At 29.2% G+C, this 24,704-nt stretch overlaps 1 protein-coding gene across 3 annotated transcripts in view; it reads left to right on the forward strand.

The window, feature by feature from the left end:
- The first annotated feature begins 295 nt into the window (after positions 1-295).
- Positions 296-24,704, forward strand: part of LOC129958856 (uncharacterized) — a 51,172-nt gene continuing 26,763 nt past the window's right edge. The window contains exons 1-4 of one of the 3 annotated variants that reach the window (XR_008783336.1): positions 296-581; positions 8,897-9,027; positions 9,161-9,254; positions 24,133-24,188. The gene's annotated coding sequence lies outside the window, so the exon portion shown is untranslated. Of the gene's footprint in view, positions 582-8,896; positions 9,028-9,160; positions 9,255-10,571; positions 10,886-24,132; positions 24,189-24,704 lie in introns of those variants that run through there. The other 2 variants (XR_008783338.1, XM_056071579.1) reach the window with 2 other exon arrangements.

Genomic DNA, 24,704 nt, shown 5'->3' on the forward strand with positions numbered 1-24,704 from the left:
CACTGACTCCGTTATCCACTAATATATTCGGATGTAAGTTTGAAATTTGTTCTGCATAGCCATATCAACAATTTAAGAGTATAAAATAGCTCTAACGTATTTTTTTCCATCACAAGTAATTCACAGATGCCACCAAATTTTTTGATAATCAGAGGGAAAATCTGGAATTTTTTCATCTCTTATCACAAATGATTATTTGTTTATTTCAGATATCCTAGGACTTGTTTTTAGCTGCTGATCTTCCGATTAAAATTGGCGATGCTTTCAGATCTGATTTTTTATTTCAGATGTTCACATACTTGTACAAATAGGGAAGATGTTATTCGCAAAATTCGAATTAATATTTCATGAAAAAGTAAAAAAATATTTGATCGAATACAGTATAAATACTTCAGTTTTGTTCGAACAGGAGTAGATAAAATAAATAAAATAAAAAGATATATGTTTCAGATAAAATTTATACCAAATTTTCTATTTTATTAGCGAAAACATCTGATTTTTATATTAATTATTTGAGAAAGAACGCAGCGTTTGATGGATTGAAATTTTTTATTCCGTGTCAATAACAAGAATCGACATTGGTAAGTATAAGTAATTGGTAAGTATTACTTATTTTATACATCTACTGCAATTTTTCTGGAGTGATGAAATTGTTCTTATCATTTCTAGTTTATGCCCAAAAACGGAGAAGGCGTGTGTGTGTGTGTGTGTGTGTGTGTGTGTGTGTGTGTGTGTGTGTGTGTGTGTGTGTGTGTGTGTGTGTGTGTGTGTGTGTGTGTGTGTGTGTGTGTGTGTGTGTGTGTGTGTGTGTGTGTGCGTGCCTGAAATTAGTGACAGAATTTCAGTTGTATCTATGTATCCTTATTTTCGTTCATTAATTCAGGAATGGTGTATAATTCCAAAGTTATGACCTCTGTGTTCAAGTAACATGCTCCTCTAAAATGATATCTAGATTCAAATGATTCCAATCTTCTTCATCCACAACCACAATTCTGTCATCTCTCTCTCTCACGATTTTTTTTTTTTTTTTTTTTTTGCAAATCATTAATTTGTAATCATTAATTTTACCTTTATGTATTTGGATTATGTATTTTACCTTTATGTATTTTTGGAAAATCTACCTGAAATGTAACTATTTTTTCAGATTTGATTTGATTTCATCTAAGCTGAAATATCACTTAAAGTGCGTTTAGATTTCCAGAGGTTTTTCCTATTTTGATACTTCGAAGTGCAAGCTAAATTAATGGAATTAGTTACATTAATTTAGCTTGTTAGTTAATTACACTTTCGTTAAAGCGTTTAAAAGTTTTTGTTAATATCTATTTCCCGGGTTTAAGTATTATAGTTTGATCGCACAATTTGGTGAAATAAACTAAAAAACAATCTCTTAAGAATGGGTTGGATAATGATTTGTAATATGAATTCTTTTTTTTATTAAATTTGTTCAATTACTTAGTAAATTTTTGGCAATCATCGAGATTTATTTTATTTATTTTATAACATTTTGCAATGTTTAAAGAATTTTAAAACACTTTGACTTCTAAGCATATAGAAAGGATTGGATTGGAGGACAATGCATAGTTTCATGCTCGGTTTCTCAATCGGTACATTTTATAATTTTTATTTTATATTTTCAGAAGTTTTAGTCGTTGTTTAAAAACTCAAAAGTGTATTTAAAATATCAAAACAATTTATACAACCACTTTAGTTACAAAATGTCATCGATTTTATTTGAAAATGAAGTTGAAATTAAGAAGGAAAATAAAAACTATTTAAACAGACGTTCATTTTATATGTATCTAAATATTTTTGAGATTCATTGTTTCCTTAAAAATTTCTTCCTTAGATAAAAATTATTTTTATGGTATGGTCTTTTTCATGCCAACAACTATATATTTTTACTATAATACATATTAGCAGAGTCTATAATGTCTAATACAGCAATTTCTAATATTTACCGGAGAAATTCATGGGATCAGATCTTAAGAGTGCTGGGACCAAGTCACAGTTCCATGACTTTGAATTCACATCTGAGACGTCGCGTTCAATATTATTTAGAGGGTAATAGAGATCGAAATGTTACACTACAGAATAGATGGCATGTATTCAAGAAAAAATTTGGCGACAATTAAACAGGTATTATTGCAAAGATATTTTTTATTTTATATATATTTTATTTAAAACAAAAATTATTTTTATAAAATAATGTCTTAACACGTCATTGCTTAAAAAATTTCAAATCTTGCTTAATTGAGGAAGAAAGAAATTGTGGAACAAAATTTCCTTTTATTATCAGAATCTGAAAGCGAGGTTTCAGTGTTGCGAACTACAATGTGCAATTAAAAAATAGATTATCCGGATAACTACATAAACCATTTATATAATAAAAATTATGTGATGCATTTACTTTTTATTATTTATTTATATTTTTGCTCAGTGGTTTTTTAGATCCAAATTTTTATGAAATGTTGATGTACACAATAGCATAGATAGAAAACTATTAAAATAATGTGATTTTAATATTTATCACAAATTGATACTAAAAAGCACTTTATTCAGAGAGTCATGAACATCAAGCTATCCACAAAGAGATTTAATTAAAATTAAACATAACCAATTTTCCCGACCAACCTACTCTATGTTGGCTAGAGTATGAGAAATAATATAAGAACCATTTTCAAGACAATTAAAAATAGTTGCTGTGTAATAATTTGACTTACAATAATGAAACACACAGGAAATTAAAAAAAAAAGCAACTTCTAAAGTTTTCCCCTACAAATGTTCAATATCAAAATCTTTTGCTATAAACACCCATTCAGCTAAAAGCCATTTACTTTCTAAAAATATTCAACTCAGCATAACTGGAATAATAATGCGACAGCTGCTTCAATTTTATGACGCATCTTCGATTGGGCAGCAGCATACAGCCCATATATATGAAAATGACTTTTTAAAACAACAATTCTAACCTTCCTCGCATATTCTTCAGGACTTCTGAATTTCTTGCGATGATTTTCAATTTTTTTTTTCAGATATTCTTGCTTAGTTTTTTTTTTTTTTTTTTTTTTATTCGCTAACTAATGGGTTAAAGTTTTTCTTTTAAAATTACACATTTTCATACCATTTGTTTTGAATATTCATGTTTATAATAAGAGTATTTTGAATCTCATATTATTTTTTTTTTCCGATTCAAGTGCTATATTAAAAAATCAGAACTATGGTGATATTTTATTATTATATAAGTTCAGTTTATTATTCCATTATTTTACATCCAATTTGATAATTTTGTTGAGTCTTCTAGTATTAAAAGACACTGTGTGCAAGCATTCTGTAGAGACATTTCTCACCAAAAAGAGAAAATTTTACAGATTGACAGACAATAGACTGATTTTCTGCAGAAAAGGAAATGAATTCTGTTGAATATTTAAGTTTATCTAATATTTTCGCAGATATCACTTTATTTTTTTTATGCTTTACATAATCCTGTTCAAAATGATTTTTATATTAATGTAAAGGTAAGGGAAACTTGGGTAACACTTTTAATACGCTTTTAAATTTTAAATTTTCTTACTTGAACACCACTGTAAGGTATGGCTGTGTGTCGAAGGGCCCCGACGCACTTCCACGTTTTGCGATTGGGGAAGGAATTGTAATGATATTTTAAATTTTAATTTAAATCCAAATAAATTCCCAAAGTTTTATCTTAATTTAGCTCATAGTAACTTCATTCTAAAATATTCTCTTATTTCCTGATCCAGTTCCACTTTGTCAACTTAATTAATTCAACAGAAACTTTATAAAATTCCTGAATCGGCTAAAGGCCGAGACTTTCACACGCTCTGCGTAAAGAGACAAAATACCGCTGACTTTACAAATTCCTCTGAAAGATCCCTGTGTTTCCCTTGCTTTTTGATTGACATGCGATGGAAATCCCTATTAAAACATCACGTTATATAAGACTAGGGATAAAAGATTTATCAGCTTTTCCCTCATTTCTTTCTGTGTCGTCCGTGTTGTGTGTGTGCTTGTCGCTCCTGCTTGTACATAATGTGTGCTTCTCCGAGATCGAGATGAAATAAAACGACGTCAAGAAATCGACAGTCTCTTCACTGTTCTACCTTCTGATTCAAAAATTCTATTTACTTTCTATTAAAATTCTATTCTATTAAATTCTATTAAAATTCTATATATGTATATAAAGTGCCAATGCCCGTAATTTGATTTGCCGTAAACACTCGTACAATATTTCTACCGGCGAAGAATGGGGAATGTCCTTCGTATTGTTCTTTTTCTCTTATTTTTATGCTATGTAGCTATGTATTTCATTTTAATTTCTTTTGAAAATATCCATATTCGATACACCTTGGGCTGTTAAGATCTTTTATTTTAAACTATTTGTCTCAATTTCTTTAAAATTTCACAATTTTTTCATAAATTATCTGCGCCTCAGCTTCTCATCGTTTTCTAAATCATTCCACATTATTATAGCTTTTGGGATGAATACAAATCTTTTCAATTAATTGTTCGAAACTTCTAGAAGGAAGTGTTCTATTTCTTCTTGTGATCCTTGTTTTCTTTCATTCCCTGATGAGAAATTTATATGTCGATCACCTTCATTTGAATATTGTTTTACATTTATCTCCACCTTTACCACTTATTTCCGATTGGCACTCACACACATTATATATTATTAGATATACGAGAGCTACTTTTTAATTAAAATTTAATTTGAAATAAAAACAAAGCAAGTAAAAAATTCAAAGGGGCCTTTACTTTTTGATGCTACATATCATTCTCTATTTTTCTTTCTAAAAAATAAATTCGCTGTCCATTTAAACATTTATCTTAATAAATTATGAGATATAACTGATTATTCATGTTAATTATTCATCCTACGATAATAACTAATTATTCATTCTACAATAATAACTACTTATTCATTTTTTCATCAATATTTAACTCCTGCAGATGGGAAAACGGTGGAAATTGCTAGGTGCATGGTCTGTTCTGCATAAAATACTTCCTAGACAAAATAAAATACTTCCTAGAGAGGATAAATTACTTCCTAACCAAACGATTTGATCAGATTCTGAATTTGAGCCGAAACACGCGGCTTTGCTTTGTGCAATTATACATTAATGTTTTCTTCACATTCCTTAAAAATTAACCCTTTTTATCGTTTTATAGTCATATATTATTTTATTACCGTATATTTCGCTAGCATTTTTCAATAATTTGACTTCACACACTATGAGGCCTATAGGTTGGCACAGTAAAGGCAAAAAGAGGCAAATTCCACGCAAAGCTCTCCGATTGGCTGCGCACGCATTTATCCTCGCGCACGTGCGAAGAATAAATGTGTGCAACTTTAGAAGTGGGTAAACATTACATATAATCATCGTGGAAATTCAAATATAGCCATTTAATTAAATAAATTACAAAATGTTGTATTCCAGATGATACGTCTTATCAGATATTTCAAGGCATCAAATCTTTTTTACAAGGAGGTCAAAGTTTCCACTGTTCACTGACAGAGTTGCATTTTCTGAAAGCTGAAAATTAAGATAAGATAATTCATTTGAATTACTTTCTTAATGTTCAAAGCGTCCACTGAATAAAAGGCAAATACATCACTTAAATACCTTATCAGCAAAAGTATTATGTAACTGTTTGCACTCATAAACTTAAACAGAACCTTAAAAGTTTACCAAGGATATCTAACTCAAGCAGTCGACTGATCTGAAATGTTTTTAGCAAACTGTGGAAATATATTTTGTGCATCTATCTGAAATAATTCAACAGCTCACTATTTATACCTCATAATAGCCCAGGGTGTTTGTTTTTTTTTAATTTTGAGCCTTTTTCGCATGTTACATTCCTTTGTATAAAGGTGTTGAATATTTCATATTGCAAGTAAATTGAATTTGCATAAGTTCTAATTTGAATTTGCATAAGTTTTCTAATTCGAATTTTATGAAATTATAGTAAAAATTATATTTATCCGAAAATTCGAATTTTAAAAAACTGGGTCTAAAACAAGTGCAGTAAGAATAAAGTAGTTACTGAGGTTTAGATTCAATTTTATTATTTAACTATTAAAATAAAAAATATAATTAATAAATGCAAGTTACTTTAATATAAAAACAAATACAACTAAAAGCTTTCATCAATTATTTTTTTTTCTTCCAAAATTTATAAATAATTCTGAAATAAAAAACATATTTGCATCAATAAGTAAGTAATATAAGTAAGTTTTGAATACATGTAATTTAAAATCATTTCAAAACAAACAATACGACACTTATCTAACATGCCATAATTGTACAAAAAAAGAAAGAATTTTCGTTTATTGAATACATTCTACAACTATGAAAAACTGGAATGAATTTAAAGCAATAAGTAAATATTTTTCTATCCTTTAAAATGGAGCATAAAATAATCTAAATAAATAAAAAGCATTTGAAATAAAAACAATTTTTTTATAGATTTAAGAATGTAAACAAATTAAGAAAAATAAATCGGAGTTATATACGAAAGAAATTAGAATTTTTATATTTTATCATCAGGAAATTCAAGAGATAAGTGAAAGATTGAAAATTACAGACAAAATCGAACAGAAAATAAAATATCACAATTTCTCTATTTCTAAAAAACTAATAAATGGTAGCAAACCGCCTGTAAACAATAATATCTTTCTTTTTCATAAAAAACTCGAAAAGTAAAGTCACAACTAATTAATTTTACATCAGATGCTTTCAACCACAAAATCTTTCGGAAGAATTTACAGGCAGGCTGGGAGGGATATTATTTTCAAGAGACGGAATGGAATCTCCATTCATTCTTTCAACATCTTATATTACTCTTATGACATAGAATCGGGTTACGAGACTATTGCGTCCTTCGCCACGTTACATTTGCTCACTCATCCGGTAACGGTGTTTTTTTTTTTTTTTTTTTTTTGTATAAATGATGGTGTTGTTTTTTTTTTTTTTTTTTTTTTTTTTTTGGAAGAGCATGGAATTGAAAGTTTGCCTCTGACTACTTTTACTTTCATTCTTTAAAAGAATTCTATTTTAAAAGCGATGATTTTATAACTTGCATCTTTACATGTTAGATTCTCTATACAATTTTCATTTCTTATTTGTTGCTGTTTTAGTTTTTACTTTCTCGTATATTGCAATGTAGTAACAGTCAAAAAATTCGAACTCGAGATTTTGACAAACCTCCACGTTTTAGACCTTCCCTGAGTTCGAAAAACAACATTTTTGGAAAATGTCTGTCTGTGTGTCTGTGACTAAGACAACTCAAAAACGCTTTGAGCTAGAAGGTTGAAATGTGGAATACGGCCTTTACGCCAAATTTTCATATTTCTATCAAAGGTTGAGAAAATCTGTTCAGAGAGTCTGTCCGACTGTTCGAATAATTACAAAAAGAAGAGAGCTAGATGGATAAAATTCTGTATACAGATTTAACTTCTGTAGTGTAGGCACCTGTTAAATTTTGAATCAAATCCAGCAAGGGGTTGACCGTCTATCAACCTGCGCTTTCAGAAACATGTAAACGCGATAGCTCAAAAACTCAGTGACTTGAATATATTAAATTTGGTAGATAATTTGTGACTACAATTCCAGTTTTGTGTCAATTTTATTTTCAGTCGCTTGAGAAAAACACGCCTAAAATACAAGTTCGGTTTTTTGGTAATATTTACGCATGCCAGATAAAATTGCCAAATAACTCGCCAAGGATGAAACGATAAATTCAGTAAAACTGCTAATCCGCGCCAAAAGCTAATATTTCGTAACTGTTGTACGCCAATGTCATGCAAGATGTTCTCTGGCACGACAAGTTTATTTGAGAGTATGCAAGAAATATTTGGAGAAACTACTCCAAATGGTTTATTTTCAAAGTTTCATTAGAATCGAGTATTTAAATATGCACAGTTTGATTTCTTTTATGCATAATTTAATTGAAATTAAAATTTGATGAAAATCATCAGATTTAAAGAAAAGTTGATTGCAATTCCATTCCAAGAACTATGTACAAATTAATCCCCCCCCACCTCCAACATTTCATTGAGGTTTGAAACATTCGAGAATTGTCATCTCCATCAAAGACATTTTGAATATCATTCACTTATGACGAACATTCTGACATTTATTGTTTTAAAATTATTATTTATCTTTTATGTATTTCTTTATGGTTTATGTTCTTTTGAAAAGAAAAATTAAAGGATTTTCATCCAAAAATAAATATGTGGTCGCTGTATCCAAATGTCGAAGAAGGAAAATATAAATAAAAAAAGGTTTTAAAATCCCGTTTAGCTATTGACTGGAATAAATAATACAATTTACAACATTTGTCCCATCTCTAAGATGGGACAAACGATATGCTATAAAATTAATATTAAATCCAAGGTTTTATTTTGCAAGAAATAATTTTCCTCTGTAAATCGAAAAGATTTTGTTTGAAACGAATCAATAAAATTTAAAGTTTAAAAAAATTTAATAGTTAGAAGTTTTAATGGAAGTACAATTAATACAATTATTGATGATTTTAGTTCTTTATAGATCAAATGAAAACAATCAAATGGTAATCTTCAATCAATCAAAGTAAATATATTATCATAATCATGTTAAATCAATTTCTTTATCACAAACTAAAAATGTTGATGTCCATTTATTAAAATTGTTGATTTTATTCGCTATGTCAACTTTCATGCGACCTTCTTTATGCTTCATGTACTAATAATCTATTCCTAAATCAAATTTTTCATGTTTCAAATTAATTCTAAAGAACTTAATAAGAAACCCACAGATGCACTCTGAATCTTCTGATAATGAAAATGAAATTTTTAAATTTTATAAACTCCTTATCTCCTATGTTTATTCATTTCAGGAGATATCTGAGTATTTGTTTAAAATGCTGATTCTCCTGATTAAAACTGCTACAACCTTCAGATTTGATTATACATTCAAAGTGCTTACAGTTGCACAAAATGGGAAAGTACCGTTTGCAACAATTTCAAGGTAACAAATTTGATCATGACAGTAAAAAACTTTCAATAATATTCTAATCGGAATCTACAATCAAAAATTATCCAACTTTGAATAAGAAAAATTGCTCAATTTTAATAAAGAAAATGTGTTTCTTACCCTATAGGAATGATAACAGAAGCAGCTTTCGATGAGATTTGACACTGATACTTTGAATAATATTATTTGTGAGAATTTGACGAGATTCGAAAGCAATATAAGTAAGTATTTTTATGTACCCTGTAACTTCCAAACATTTCGAAATATTCTGTAATAATACTCTTTTTTTTTAATATCCCAAGAAATAATAGAATAATAGAAAGTGTATTTTATCTCTTTTTTTTATTTTTTGAGATAAAATTGTACCTAAAATTATTCATGACAGATTATTCTGTCCATTTTATCTGTACTAATGATAAAAGTGACTATTTAATTGTTTGTGTGAATGTATTTTGGGGTTATAAAGGACATATGGCGGATCACAAAGCTTTTAAGTTTGATATAAAATATTTCTATAATATTTTATGTGATTTTATAATTTTATTTTTTGCAAAATTTATTATAAAGTGTTTTACAAATTATGAAATATTTTTATAAATTATAAAAATATTTTATAATATGTAACGTTTAAAAATTTAAAATTTTAATAATAATTTTAATAAAATTAACTGGTTAATGGTTTTAACTTAACTGGTTATGTCAATGAAAAGTAAACACCCCACGATATTTTCGAAGGTTTTGAACAAAAATGATTACTGTATCAAACGAAATGCAAAACAATTAACTTCGTATTGATGTTTATTTACAGGTCAGGATAATTCTTTTCTTTTTTCATAATTAAAAAAAAAATTAAATAATATATTTTAAAGCTCAATTTGTCATTAAAATTTTTCTTTATTTCAATGGAAATCATGGCAGTTTTGTTGCTCAATGAAATGTTAAAATCATATATTCTAACCTGATATTACAAAGAAGTATTTTCAGTAAACACTGAACTTATATATATATATATATATATATATATATATATATATATATATATATATATATATATATATATATATATATATATATATATATATATATATATATATATATATATATATATATATATATATATATATATAAAAGTTTAATAATAATTTAACATGAAGTATATATATATATATATATATATATATATATATATATATACTTATAATAAAGCTCAATGTGTGTGTGTGTTGGCGCTCTATAGGCCAGGTCATTTGACATACAGCTACCAAATTTGGTACATGTATACCTTAGAGGTCGGGAATGTGCACCTGGGGTCCCTTTTTTTAAAATTTAATTATTAATTAAAAACTAACTTTCCCGCCAAAAAATTCTTCCATTTTCCCCACCGCCAAATAAGTAAGGCTTGAGTTTTTTTTTCCTCCCAACAGTAATGAGGCTACTAGGGTTAACATTTTTCGGCGGATTATTTCAAACGATTCTGTTTATTTTCTTAATGTTTTATGCATTTAAAATGAAACATTGTTAATTAATCCATGTTTCAGATTCATGCTGAAGTACTTTTGAATTAAAATAACACAGAATAAAGGAAATTAAAAATGTATAATCTGCATAGCGTTACCCCAACTGGAGTAGAAAAATTCACGCATTTGCGTTACCGTAACTGGCGAAGAAAATTCACGCATGCGCATTGTGTTCTGATTGTTGACATGACAACCATTATCAACGGATGATTTAAATTATTTTTAGGTTAGTTGAATGCTTTTGTAAGTAAATTGTATTTATGTTAGTTATATATTTTTCTATATGCTTATATTTTTAAGTACATCGTTTTTTAAGTAGTTTTTTAAAACCTGTTTTCGACCGATTATTTTAAACGATTCATTTTATTTTCTTAGTGTTTGATGCATTTAAAATTAAACATTGTTAATTAATCGATCTGTTCATGATGAATCTGAGAAAATTTTGTTGACAAATTCTTGAGATATTACATAAATTAAGAAAGATATTCTTTAGTGCCCATAAAGTTTAAACACTCAGTGACTCTATTATCAGTAATCATATTATTAAAAAAAATGCTTTGTTTCAGTAAAAAATATTATTATATTCATTGCAGATTAATCATTTGCACTTTAATTTAAAGCATAAATTCTACTAGAGGTAGCAGAAAATTAGAGAGATACATATCACGTTATGACTGAAGGCCTTTATAATATTATGAGTGAATTATATGACTATCAAAATTTGAAGTTTTAAAATATTTTGCTGAAGAATCTATTAAAGTTGGAATTGCGTAAAATATTTAATGGTACGACCGGAGTTTCACCCCGTGCTTGGCGCAATTTTTAGAAATCGCCAACAACGGCCTTGCGAAATGTTCAAAAGCAAAGGAGCAGATGTTCAATTATAGTGCATAATAAAGATTGCCAGCTTAGGCGCATTATCGCAACTTGGAGAAGAAGGGGGTTAAACTCCGGTTCAACCTATTTAATCATTAAAATTTAAACTAACATTAAGATTGGAGGAACCGGGTGGTCGCCAAAGACAGCTAGTATATATATATTTATTTAAATTGATCGATTTTTTACATTTATATTTGCCTCTGATTTTTATAATTTTCAATGTTCATTCTAAAATATTATTAAAAACATTAACCATTTTCTTATAACAAAAAAAGTGTGTTCATTTTTTTGCCATGTTTTTTAATCTATTTTATTTCTTTGTATTATTCAAAACTAAATATGAAGAATTTATTTATATCCATGTTGTTGTTTTTTTTTTTTTTTGTTCAATGCAATAAATTACTATCAAAAAAAATTTTTTTGATAAATCTTCTGATATTTGCATATTTGCTAAGCAATTTATTTGTATTTATTTTTCTGTATGCAATTCTATGTTTTCACAACTACAAATAATCTACCCTAGAGATTATGTAACTCGATTATGTAATATCAATAATTAGTTACCATTTAATAATATTAAAGTGGTATCTAATAATTTCTTTTTGATTATTTTATTAATTATACAACTAATGTAATTTCAATTGTTATAAGGGATAACTAAATTAATTTTTTTAAAAAAAATCATTATATTTGACTCATTTCTAAAAAATCATATGCCTTAAAACTGTTTAAAAACTGACATATCTAAATCATTAAATAAATTACAAATTTTTAGTTGTTTAACGTATCTATGTTAAGTTTATTCATACAGCTATACAGTCTCATAAGCCTGCATGATTTGAAAGTATGGAAATAACTTGTTTGTTTAAAATAATAAAACTTTAAATTGACATATCAACACTAAAGAAAAGCCTGCAGTGTCACTAATGGAAGGAAGATTTAATCTAAATCTTATGAATTGCTATTTTTAATGTTGATTTGTCCATTACTATAGCTACAAAAGTTTGTATTTATTTTTTTCACTTACATGTATAAACAGAGAAGATAAAAAACTTGATGCATTTGATTTCTTTGTTTTTTAGTTTATTTCAATTATATACAATGTTAAATAACACGATACTTTTTATTCTCGTATTCAAAATGAAAAATACTGAAGTCTCTGAAAGCAAATATGAAAATTGCATAAATAAATAAAAATCCATTGAAAAAGAATTACTTTCTTTTTTTTAGAAACAAAAAGTCTGCATTGTTTGAAAAAAACAACGCGGTTCTTTTTTCTGCAAAATGGACCCATGTCACATTCAAAACTTTACTCTGACACTAATCATAATCTTTACTTTGCAAGTCGAGACAAAGCCTGCGGTAAATGTCACTAAATAACAGCTAGCGTAAAGCGTTGACCAATGTCTATGATATTCAGTACATGTATACTGAAAATCGATGAATACATCATAACTATTTTTTTTGGAAATTTTAATACATAAGAACTTGAAAAAGGGGGATTTTGACCTTTTCCTGCCCAAATCTATTGTGGGAAAGAGAAATTTTTTTCTGTTAAATTAGTAAAATATTATTTTACAAAAATTATCGGTACATCATTTTAGTGATATTCTAACATAATGTAATGCAGAAATTTTTATATTTTTTAAATAATGTTTTGCACAATTTCCAGCAAACGTTTTATTTCATTGCACCAAATTTCAGGCTGTTGTTATTAACTGTGTACAGTTTTCTTTTACTATTTGCAGGTGAGGGGGAATTATATTTATTGCCAGCAAAAATGAAAAATATAGTAGTGTAAGTTACCTACTGTTAGAAAAAGATCAACCAGATAGTTACGTTTTTTATAGCACAATGATGTCTTGAAATTAGAATTCACTAGAAATGTACACAATAAACTGATCAAGTGCAAGTTTGATAAATTCACACAACTTTAATGATACTGTTACGAATCTGTGATGCGGCTTCCCAGCATAGTTGGTTCCATAGGAGGTCCCAGAGCTTGGCGACCATTTGGCGACTTGGCGACGAATTTGGCGAATTTGGCGCCAAAATAAATTATACCCGAAACATCGAGAATTTTCCCGACCGTCCAATAGGAACCGAGATACGCCTCGAACGTTCCTGATTTGTTGAGAGGCTTCTAGCCCCGCCTCCTGATGCCTATAAAAGGAAGCAGTCCTGCCGCTGCCGCGTAGCATAGCAAACGCGAAATGGTATATGAGAAACACCGACATCAGGAAGGCACTAAACTATCCCTCCCTTAGAGAAGTAATTAAAAAGCTTGCAATTAATTTTTTCAAATCCCTAGATGAACATGAAAATGAAGAACTAATTAAATTAACCCCATACACCCCTAACCTTAAAAATAGAAGACCCCGAAATGTATTATTAATTTAAAACACCTCTAAGAAAACATTGGAAAAATAACCCCCCACACCGACCTATATCTGTGTTTCCTGTATACCTGACATCTCCATTTTAACCCATTAATAATCATTCAGATAGGCATTCACAAAACTTATGTGCATCCTAAAACATTGCGCAAGCAGTCAAAGGGAAAGTAGAGCAGTTGAGCACCCTTCACCCTCACCCCTCACAATATCTTGAGGAAGAACCCAAACCAGAAAAATATAAGCTGTTCTGGAACGTTTGAAAGGAGAGCTCTTGATTCGCCAGCTTCCAACACCCTCACCCACACGCCTCTTACGAGTCGATTCTGATTGGTCGATGGTACATCATATATAAACCCATGAGTATTTCCAGTCATGTCAAACTAGTCTAAGCCAGGGTCCAGTTAACATCACCAAGTTGGAGGTAGCCCATCTCGGGCGGGAACTCCGTAAATCGAAGTCATTTCTGCTGCCGCGTAGTGGTGAACCAGGGGTGAATTGAGTCGTGAACCAGTGGAGTCGAAGAGTAGTCAGAACAGACGATAAAGAACTGGCCTTCCAGAGATAAGCGGAGCAGCGACGGAGTGAAGCTAGGGCTGAACTAAGCTCTGCTCTACTGTCTGCAGTAGGGACTTGTGTATTCTGTTGTATGCTGCACGTCTCGGCTGAAGATAATCGTCTTCTTTGCTGTATATAGTTGTCGTCTTTGTGCTATTCTGTGTGTCTTCGTGTAAATAAACGTCGTTGTTTTATTTTCTACTACCGCCTGGTGATTGAGCGTTCTTTACACCATATAACTTCCACTATCCAAACGAACCCCGGAAATTTCGTAACAATACTTTTATTACTTTAATGGTACTAAAGATATTTTATTAAGGAATTCGTGCATGTCACGTTATTCTTTGATTTATTTCAAATTAAGGGCAAACAATATTTCCAGCGAATTAGCAAGCAAACAAATATGACTAATTTGATATAGTTTGATACAGTAATCTTTTGTAACTTTTTTTTATAAATCCTTCATAATTTTTTAGAAAGGCAATAACTACTTTATCTTTCCCTTCAACTATTCAACCAGGAAACATTTCAACAAATATTCGCCAAAACAATATTCAAATTCCTTTTGTACTTAAATTGGATAAGAAGAACAGTTGGACAGCTGTTTCAATTCTATAAAGCAAATCAAACTGTAAAAATCAATGTAAGTATATAAACCTTTCAAACCGTAATCTAGCCTTCGGCAATGTAAGGGATCCATTTAACATGTGAATGGGAAATGTGACTTGGGGGGACCTAAAAATAAATAGCGCAAAAATGTGTTATTCAATTTACCAAGTACTTTTTCATATTCTATGCTTTTTTCTATTTCACTAGCATGTAGTGATTTCAACCTGGTACATATCTTACCCACTTAAAAAACATTTATTCATAGAGGACAATTTTTTCCCAATTTTCTTTTCATCCGAAAATATGGCATACTTTCTATTTTAATTTCGTTCAATTTTTGTGATATTTATTTGTAAATAATTGCAATAGTAAGTAAGTAAAGTAAGATTAATGAGGATATACATAAATATAATTTATATAATTAAGTAATTTCATTTGAAATGGACTTTGGTATTGGCATCTTGAAACATAGTAAATTCACTGGTAGCAGTACCTCATGCCGATGTTTTCCATATTTATATGAGGAATCCTAGTGAATTTTAATTAATTTCTTTTGTTTCTTACCGTTTCTTTACGATACTGCTCAACATTCATCGTAATCAACCATTTTATAAATACAAAGTGCCACACAATGGACATATTAAATGCAGTTGACACTGTTTTGATGTTTTCCTGCATATATTCTCTTATCTATTCTTATATTTCTTTTCTGGTACCAAATAAACATTCAATGCTTTTCAACTCTGGAATTAGTCTATTCCATAGTTCAACTGCGAATAGTCGTCACACAAGTGGTGCAATCTTTTAAAATATTCTAGTCGGCTTTGGCATTCAGCTGGTTCACCGTGATTAATAGTTTCTAAAATTTTCAATAAAATATTTTATATAACTTGGTCTTAATAGTTTTAATAGAATAGTATTTTGAAGCTTCAAATTTCTATATCCATATAACTCATATTAGTTTAGAATTTGTATATAGTTCTGTTGAGTATACTATATATTTTCTTAATTTACTTTATTTAACCTTAAATATCCTTCCGTCTTTTAAATACGAATTTTGATTTGAAATAGAAATGATTAAACTTTAACTAATATAAAGAAGTTTTTTTTCTGAAATCAAACATATTTCTTATAATTATGAGTACAGAAGACACAAACGCTTAAGTTTCCTGTCGTACTTAATAATATTTCATATAATTTATTTATTATCTCTTAGGATTATTCTATAACAGCTTTTCTAATGTTTCATAAAATTCATTTTACTAGAATAAGAAAGAAATTATTAAACAATGTTCATAATTCATTAGAACATTTATTGACTTAAATTAAATTTATTACTTAAACTAACACATAATTATTTACTTCATTCAAGCTATTTTTTTTAATATAAGTTTATGTCTTTTATGAAGTTTTCAGAAATTATGCGTTGATTCCTAATTGGAATAGATGTCCTGCAAATATTAAACCATATTTGTCTTAAATGAAATACAAAGATCGAAATAATAGAAATTATATATAGTTAAAGAAAAAAAAATTTATGTATTTCTTTTTCTATAAAATATTTTATTTCTAAAGTATTTTATTTAATATAGCGTTCGCGTGGAAAATTATAGTTTTCTTCTACATTTAGTTTTCAGCGAATCTTATTTCTAAATATTATAATTTGATCTTTTGTCAATGTGATGGCAACACGTAACAAAAACGTTTTTGTCATGCAAGCATAATGTTTGCAAGCATAATTATTTTTATTTTGTGTGAAATACATTAGAAAATATGCTTAAGATAAAGTTTTAAAAATGATTAAAAAAAATTTTTAAATATATACAGCAAGGTATTAGTCATCACTAAAAAGATACTTTTTGTGTCTTTTAGATGAAATAAAAAATTCTTTTTTAGGTATCATAAATTGTAGTGATAATTAAGTATATATGCGCCTGTTTTGGTACTCTGTCTACCAATACATAGACATATACACATTCATCTCGATTATAAATACACAGAATTTTTTTTTCTTTAAAAATTCCTGACTTAAATGTATTCAAATGGTTGTTTACCATCATATATTTTTCAAGGATCTGATAAATATCAAAAAAGACTACTTCATAAGTAAAATATTTATTTTTGTTTTAGCTGTTCATCTTTTTTCAAAAATATGCAGCATATTTTCGAATGCAGTTTGTATGAAATTTAAGCTAAGCAAGCTACAGAAATGAAAAATCATTTCTGTTAAACTGTCTGTATCTTTGTTAATGCCATTATCGATGAGATAGTATAATGACTTACAAACAGGTAAAGAGTTAAAATTCGCAAGATAATGAATAAAAATAAGCAAAAATTACTTCAACAATTAAAAATGAAAGGTGCATGCAAAGCATATCTTGTGAGTAATGATTTTAATGCATCAATCTATGTATGGTAATTTGGGGTTATTTTGACACAAAACAAGAAAGGCAGCTTAAAATCGTTTTAATCTAGTTATTGAAAGGTATTTCTTCCTACATATTACAATAATTTTTCGGCCATTAAAAATATTTCTCTGTCTACCAGATACTCTTTGAGCATTAATAGTAGTCCGAAGTCAGCTCTAGAATTTTTGCCTTTTTGCTTCAGATGTTGTTATAATTTTTGCGGTATGGTTTTCGGAAAATATAATTCTTTGTGGTTGTTCTTTTTTTAAATTCTTTTATCAATGTTACATCTCTGCTTTTTGGGACATTTTGCGCTTGAGAATCACATAATCTTAAATCTCTTTTTTCGTCTAAACAGCCTTTGAAGATCATTTGCATAATCTACCATCAAATTTGCACTTTTAAGATTATTTATTGAAAACGAATGCTATCCGTCCAAGAGCTGGAAATGTTTCATTGTTGGTTTTTTGCCAAATAAATTTTAGGGACAGTTTCTGTTTTTATTTTGTAATCCATCAGTAGGAATCATTTTTCTTGTATCCACAAAACAATTTTTTTGCCTCTGTCCGGTCAGCAGGCATTTTGCCATACTGACCAAAATCAGGCCGTTCACCAGTGGAGGTAAACACACGTACTTTCTCTTTTAATTTTATTTTGAACTAAAAAAGGGACGAAATCTAGTCCAATATACTCAAGCCCTTAATCGATTCGGAGCATAGAGCTGAGATACTAATAGAGGGAGGGCAACCCTACTTTGGTGTAGGACAAGATAAAATCACATGACTTTGGGACAGAATTTGTGTTCACTGAAACCGCATTCTCCGTTCTCTATTATATTCCAATGGCAGATTTTTTCTCGCTTTTAACTGTTGGATTTTAAAACTTATTTAAGCCATGGTTAACTATTTCTGTGCAATCGGATGCAAAGAAAAACTTCTAAGCATAGTTCTGTATCATTTCACAGGTATGTACAATAAACATATTCTGTTTATATCCATTTTAAGTCAATTTAAAATTTCGTAACCTCCATCACTCAGTGATTTTGGTGTTAAAACTGAATAACATTTCATAGTTTGGTTTAGTTATTGTATTAAATTTATTTAATTTGTTATTAAGCTTCATTTAAACTGATGTAACTGCATTATATTTTGTTACTTGCTTTATTTTAATCTCGAATGTGTTGCAAGTGCTTGGCTGCAAGCTTGGCGTGATTTTTTCTCGCCAGTACAAGTGTTTACATAAAAACACTATTGGTAATTGGTATCGGTAATGGTAAAAAACACTATTGACAGATTAATAATTGTGTATTTATTTTAGTCCAAATAAAGTTCCTTATTATTTCCAATATGTTTTTTTTTACCATAAATATTCGAATCGTATTATACCGTAAAAGATATTAAATCATCATTGTGAATGAAATCGTGAAACTAAAACGTTTTATTGAAAATGTTATATAGTAGAATTTCAAAAATGTGCTAACAGTAATTGCATGTTTTTATACATTTTAATTAAGATCTAATAAGAAACTAGTGGATATTCTAAAGATAAACTATTAAAGAAAGAAATGCTATCTTTACAGATAAAAATTTTGTCTGAATGTTAGCTTTATCAATAACTTGCGATATGCACATACCCTAAAATCACGGTTTTCGTAAAACTTTCGAATTTCCTTATTATTTTGAATTAAATCAACACATTTAAGATTTCGAAAATGATTTAATTTTGTTTCTGCGGTAGTTAGAAGCAAAGTTACCGTCAACACTATAAACCAGAAGCGAAATATTTAAAACTGATATTAACAAGGCGAAGGCACGAGGTTTAAAATTGAGTTCGGAATGATATTTTGTATAATGATAGTATACATTTAGAATGTTTATTAATGAAAATATTAAGACTCAAAAGTCAACCTTAAAACTTTCAAATTAGCTTATATACTAATAATGGGTTCCCCGAACGAGCGCTCGAGTAGTGTAGTGGTAAGGGCGCTGGCACAGGATTCAGGAAACCTGGGTTCAATTCTGAGCTAGCGTTTTTTTTTTTTTTTTCTAAATTATTTCAAAATAATTTAACAGTTTTAATTAATATTTTTTTCATTTTTTATGCAAAAATAAATATTATTCAGAATATTCAAGGAAAAAAAAGACCTGGGTCACTTTTATAATCTGCTTTTATTATAAAAAGTTTTTTTTTTTTTTTTTATCTGCATGAGATAATGAAAAAAGTATTTGAACATGTAATGTAAAATTAAAAAATGTTTTGGGGTAAAGAAAAGAAATAAAATGTTTACTTAAAGAAGAAAAATACTCCCTTTTAATTAATGCACGAAAACAAAGTAAAAAAGTAAACATAATTTAAATCAATAAATTTGGCTACTGAAGTAAAAAAGAAAAATTATTTAGGAAATGTTAACCGGAAATGAAAACCGACCGGATCAAATGCCGGGAAACAAAACGTTGCTCGGCAGTTTTTGAGTATGCCAAGATTTGCGATATGGCTCCAAAAAAGGCCAAATTTTTCACACGTGACTTGGCTCATGTTGCGCACACTTGTTTAGACTAGAAACAAGCGACTAGCTTCCTCCATTTATATCAGCTCTATGATTCGGAGAGTCTTTATTTTGCAATTCATCTTGTTTCCGATATAAACTTTGAATTCAAGAAATGCAGAAATTACATTGTTTTTTATCTAAAGAAATAATCTACAAATCGGGAAACTATCAATGGATGTTGCAAAGTGAAATGTTTTTTTCTATTGAATCAACATACATAGGTCCACACAAGTCAGAATGTGATAACTTTATAAATTATGAACTTTGATTATATTTTCGATTGTTTTGGAAATTGAGAGACAATTTGTTTACCTTGCATATAATCTTTACAGTTCTCAATGTAACATTTAGTTGAAAATTCATTCCATATACCATATTGTGCGCTTGCAATTTCTTCAGATCTTTTTCATTCAGGTTAGTAAATGAAAAAGATCTAATTTTTGTTCGATTTCTGCCACAGATGACAAACCGTTTTCGCGTTTAGCAATGAGAAGGTTTTATTTTTAGAATTAATCACTCTATCATAATTCCATTGAAATTTATAGTAAACTTATTGGCAGTAAACTTAGAAATTGAAATCTTAAAAAACTTAGAAATTGAAATCTTAAAAAACTTAGAAATTGAAATCTTAAAAAACTTAGAAATTGAAATCTTAAAAAACTTAGAAATAGACATTTTAAATCAGTGATATATAACATTTTTTGAAGAGTAATTCCGTTCATTTGATTTGCGATATGAATATCGTATGTCACTCTCCCTTGATGACAGTTTTTACTGTTTTGTCTACAGCTACATCTGGCGTCGATAGGATAAATTCTGTAAACAAATCAAGGCAGAAAACATTTCTTAGTGAATCAACTCACTATCTTGATACAGTGCCAAAAGTCACTTTTTCATTTTGTCTCGTCAATTTCCGCTATCATCGCACTGTTGCATTTGAATGATTTGTTATTCAGCATCCGATTTTACATGCCTTGCTTCTTCCGGTTTTATCTGGCTTTCTGTCCGAAAATTCCACAATAGTTATATTCTAACTGAATTCTTGATTGTTGTTTTCGTATTTTCTTCCATAGGCGTCGGGTTAGCGATTTTCGTTTTGTTCGTAACTCTCATGATTCCTTTTCTCAATGTATAGCAACGTTAGAGGAAGCATATGCTTCAAAAATTCAGGATAAAACATCTCGTCTTATAGCTCTGGTAAGCGCCAATGTTTAACCTCATTTTTTTATTGTAGCTAGTTACTGAATATTTTACAATAAGTTTTAATCGAAATATTTGTATTTTTGTATAGTTAGGAGTTGATAGCTTAAAAATTAAAATTCCCAAACCCTTTCCACACCAATCATAAAGTCACTAAGATAAAGTGTAAAAGACTATTTTCGGATTTTATTTCATTTCTGCAGCTCAAAAATTGTCATCCGCTCCCAGTAACTCACTGCTCCTTTTTTGTTGTGGTTGATGGTTAAACAGCTAGAAAATTTTAACACTGAATGAATAATCAGTGATACATGAAATTTGGGAACTTTTAATAAATGAAACAAAAAGGAAAAAGACATATTAAACATCTAGTGCTCGTATTAACTAGCATTTTTGAGAATTAAAAAAGCAACTGTTCAAGACATTTTTATTGCTAATAATAATTTTAGGTCCCATTGACGAATGATAATAATTGGTAGCATATATATCGTGCAAATAGGGAGTCATTTCTAAGAAATTCGCGAGGGTCAGTGCAACCCAAAATGTACACCGACGAAGTAATCAAAACATTCTTGAAAGCTGCTATAAAATTAAGAAACATAAGAATTTAATTGAAATAGAATTTAAATATGATGGAAGTTGAAACATACGTATGAAATGTATACCACAGAAGTGTTCAAAATCATTCAATAATAATTTTCATGTTGATTCCAATACCCACCTATAAAAAACTTGAAACCAATTATTAAATGCTACATAGCAGTGATGTATGAAAACAAACTACAAAAATTCAATTTTTTAAATATATTGTGAAATTGATTAAAATCCTCCTGCTAGTACTCCTTATAATAACTTCAACCTAGAGTTCTGGTCAATTCTCAATCAGAAATATACAGTAATTATAGATCAGTTAAATTTCTTAAAGTCTGAAAAGAATAGTTTCGTTTTACTTTAATCCCTTAACTATGAAGCCCCTGTCTCACTAATGAATCGAATAATGGTATTTTCCAAATATTAAATTAAAATTAATCTTTTTCATAATGATTATAATTTTATAACAAAATTAACTGAAATTCATGAAATTATTATATGTCACATGGGTGCTTGGTTAAATTAATATACAGAAGGCTTTCCTTGATTATATTAATAAGGATATTATGGATTAATAAGGCGTAATGAGGATATTACACATTAATAAAACTAAATATAAAAAATCTATTCATTTTAATATTTGAAAAAATCAGAGATATTTTTATCTGTTTAAAGATTAATTTTCTTCCTGAGAATTTATAACATTATTATGAGTTCAACATGCAGCAGTGAGTCCTAGCATACAAGTTTTGACCAAATCTACGGCATATTCAATTGAAAAATCTAATTTAATGAAACCTGTTTCCTTTACATCAATTCAATCGACATATTTTCCTTTTATTTCCCAAATTTTTCGATGAAGAACAATTATTGCAAGTATCACTATTGAATAATTATCAAAAATATTGTAGCATGCGTTTTATTTGGTTTAATTAAAGTATTCTTGTGTTCTCTGATTTTCACAGAACGGATATTTTAGTCATCTCCTCCTGGTCTCCTCCATGTTATATTATCCCTATTTAAAAGATCAGTGCAAAAGATTCGTCAATTCTGTTAAAATGTTTAAGACTTTGTGGCTAATATAGCTGCTACCACATGCCATATTATAAAGCATTATTATCCTTGGTATAATAGAATAACTACCATATTAATCCACACAAAGTCTGCGAGCACATGTACTATATATATTTCGATTCGCCCTTTAATTTTTGATTCCGTATATTGTTATTTGCCTCCGTATCTTGATACCGTACGGAGTTAAAAATCTCAAACCACTTGTGGCATCTTAAATATTTAAAGCAAATGCAGTGAGTTAAAACATTAAATGGCAATTTTGTGCGCATTCCGAAATAAAAGTATTTTGTTCTGCCACCTAGCAAAGGACACCCCACCCTATTTTTCCCCCCGCCTCGTCTTCACTTCATGACACAATCCCTCAACTGATCTGCTTAAAACAAAACTATTGCTATCCAGCCACAGCCAAGGTATTTTATCTGGTGAGTCAACATATTTATATAGCTTTTATTTTCTTTCCATAAAAATAACAGTCACTGTCGTTTTAACAACAGATTTGCTTTGCATCCTGCACTTGTGGCGGTCTTAATGAACTCTTAGTTTAGTATGTGCATTAAATAATATCTTTTTCGTTTAGAGACTGTTTATTTCCCTACATTTTATGTGCTTCCGATTTCCCTGTATATGTTTATAATAAGTTCCATGTTTTTTTTGTTTTTTTTGCTATTTTTGTTTGACTGATTGGTTGCAGTTACCTGAAAAATGATATCAAAAATGTAGAATTTATTTCTAATTAGAATAATAAATTTCCAGTGTCCCAAAATTCGCTTATGTTTTGAATTTTAAGCCATTTGTTCAGTAAAGTATTGTCAAAGGAGGAAAAAAAAACATGATCTGTCAATGTGATAGCTTACAGTTCAGGATCATTAAAATGGAGCGCTTCACGAAAAAGATAACGCTTTTTCATTGTTGAGCAATATTTTAAAAATAAAGAAAATTTAGCAACTACAGTTCTTTTACCTCATACCATACAGCCTGAAACACTATTCAAGGCATGAAGGGGGGGGGGGGAGGAATCGTGGACTTATTGACTGAAACAACCTTCAAACAAAAACCTGAAGAAAAAAAAACGTTTTTGAATCGAAAATTGCAAAATATAGGTGCCAAACCTTCATTACTTTTAAAATATTGCTCAACAGTGAAAAGGCGTTGTTCTTTTGCATTACGATCCCTGTTTAATAATTATGAACTGTCTCCTTACCATCCCGCTGTCTTTTTATTTTTTCGTTGCCAACAGTTTCTAGCAAAAATGGCTGAAAATTCAAATCTTGCATGAGTTTTGGAACACTACATAAATATTTAAAAAGAAAATTCTTTCATTTTAGCTATGTTCTGATTAACCAGTTTTGGGCGCATAAACAAGCATTCCAAAGGACGATCATATGATCTTCAATCAGCCATGCCAAAGCAAAGTAGAAGTGATAAATTCGGAACTAAAACTTATTTCTCCTGGAAGGGACTCCTGCTGGCTACGATTTCAGCTATTTTCTATTCTATTGATGCTGTCTTTGTCAAATCGATCAAGAACTTGCATCCTATTCAACTGGCACTTTACCGATTCACCGCCCTATTCTGTATGTGTATACCTGAAGTTGTCAAAAGTGGAGAGAATCTACTTGGACCAAAAGATGTTCGCTTTTTCATTTTTCTCCGAGGATTCCTTGGAGGAATTAGTATTTTCCTTGCTTACACATCTTACCGTTTTTTACCACTTGGTGAATCCTTCATCATAACTTCCAGCATACCAATTTTCGTGACATTTGCAGCTTTCATATTTCTCAAAGAGCCATGTGGTGTATTTCAATCTTTCCTTGTAGTTTTCACTGTCATAGGGATCATTTTCACAACCAAAGTACCAAGTCGTCTGATAGGAACAGGCGTTGTCTATACGACTGAA

The sequence above is a fragment of the Argiope bruennichi genome, chromosome 2, assembly GCF_947563725.1.
Source record: "Argiope bruennichi chromosome 2, qqArgBrue1.1, whole genome shotgun sequence".
In the NCBI taxonomy this organism is placed as follows: domain Eukaryota; kingdom Metazoa; phylum Arthropoda; class Arachnida; order Araneae; family Araneidae; genus Argiope; species Argiope bruennichi.